This window comes from Elephantulus edwardii, unplaced genomic scaffold (genome assembly GCF_000299155.1).
Source record: "Elephantulus edwardii isolate Elephantulus edwardi_28Jun2011 unplaced genomic scaffold, EleEdw1.0 scaffold00044, whole genome shotgun sequence".
NCBI lineage: Eukaryota > Metazoa > Chordata > Mammalia > Macroscelidea > Macroscelididae > Elephantulus > Elephantulus edwardii.
In genome coordinates, this window is record NW_006399794.1 from 19885139 (window position 1) to 19887162 (window position 2024).

The window sequence follows — 2024 nt, forward strand, 5'->3', positions numbered from 1 at the left end:
TGGCATATACCCTTCCCGATTTTGAACCATGCAGTGTTTCCTTGCTCTGTTCTGACTACTGCCTCTTGGTTCAAGTATAGGTTTCTCATTAGAATGATCAAGTGTTCTGGGATTCCCATTCTTCTCAGAGTCAGCCACAATTTGTTGTGATTGACACAGCCAAACACCTTTGCATAATCAACGAAACACATTCTGCTGTAAGGGACCTCTCCAAAGTGCTGAAGAGCAATGGTGTCTCTCTGGAGACTAAGGCGCATTTGATACAGGCCATGGTCTTTGCCATCACTTGTTATGCATCAGAGATTTGGAAAATGACTAAGGAGGATAGAAGGAGAATTGATGCCTTTGAGCTTTGGTGCTGGAGAAGAGTATTGAGGGTACCATGGACTGCTAGGAAAACAAACAGATTCATTCTGGAAAGGGTTAAACTGGGCTGCTCCTTGGAGGCAAGGATTCTGAGGCTCCATCTAACATACTTTGGACATTTTGTAAGGAGGGAACGTCCTTGGAGAGGGACATCATGCTTGGAGAGGGTGGAGGGACAGCGCAGGAGGGGAAAGCCCTTTATGAGGTGAATTGATTCAGTGAATGGGGTAATCGGGATGGGTGTGTCAGAGAGAGTGTGATTGGCACAGGACAGAGCATAGTTTAGGGCTGTTGTACATAGGGTCGCTATGACTCGCAAGCAACTCGACAACACATAACAACAACAGCATGAAATAGACAGTGGACAAAAGTGTAAAGGAACTGTCTCTTTCATCCTGTGGTGTAGCCAACTATTCGTCCTTCCCTGAAACGAATTTTAAAAGTGTAATGCCTTCATTCTGGAGATATTTGTGCATCATATAATCTTAAATAATATTTCATTTTATTTATACATTATTCACTCACTCTCATTGCACTCAAGTTAAAATTGACTCATAGCTGACATTTTTTGAGTTTCCAGGGTTGGAAATCTCAAGGGAGGAGATTGCTCATCTTTGTCCCTTGGAGAATCTGGTGAATCTGAACCACCAGACAGGTTCCATCTTTGAGTAAGCAGTCTTCCATTTAAAAATTTTAAAAAAAGTTTTTTTTAATATCTTTTAAAATTATTCTTATGTTAGATTGTTGTCCATACAAATTAATATACACTGGTTTTCACATTTTGCTTTATTCACAAAGTGTTTCATACAATTATTTCCATTCATTGTGCTTTTAAAAATTAATCACAATTGATTTATATCCAACATTACCCTATATTTTTCAGGTACCTGCTGAATTTTTCTGATTTCCTATACTCCCTCCCTTTACCCAACAAATTCTGCAATCCCATGATTTCCTTCCTGTCCATTTCAGCTTCTCTACTTTTTCCTCTTCCCCCTTTGGACCTTCAAACACATTTTACTAGTTACCCTTCTATTTTTACAGTAAAAGACGTATTTAGTATTTGTCCTCATGTACCATCTGTGTTTCTTGAAGATGTTTGCACAGGACTGAGGAATCCCTGGGGTTGTAGGCCCCTCCATCTGGAAGTTCTTGCCTCCGTGGCTCTAGGTGAACAGGACAAGAGACTTCAGTGTGCAGAAATTTGGTCAAAGGGAAGAAATATTTGTAGCTCTCTGTGAAACAGAGCGAGGGCTGACTTAAGAACTCGTGTGAACAAGCTGCTTGAGCTGCCCTGATCTCTAATCTCATGCCATGCCAGAGACAAAGGAACATATTTCGCTCCAGAAGAAAAGGAGAGTGAGAAACTGCTTGAGTACAGCACCTGGTCTTACAACACTCAAGCCACTTCATATATGAAGGAGACCTATAGAGTTGGTGTCAGGAGACTACCTCAAGTTGAGATTCCAACAGGACTGCAGTGCAGAACAGAGTGCAACTAAAGGACTTTGTTGTTGTTGTTGTCATGTGCCGTTGAGTCGTTTCCGACTCATAGCGACCTTATGCACAACAGCCCTAAACCCTGCTCTATCCTGCGCCAACCTCACTGCCTCTGACACACCCATCCCGATTACCCCAGTCACCGAATCAATCCATCT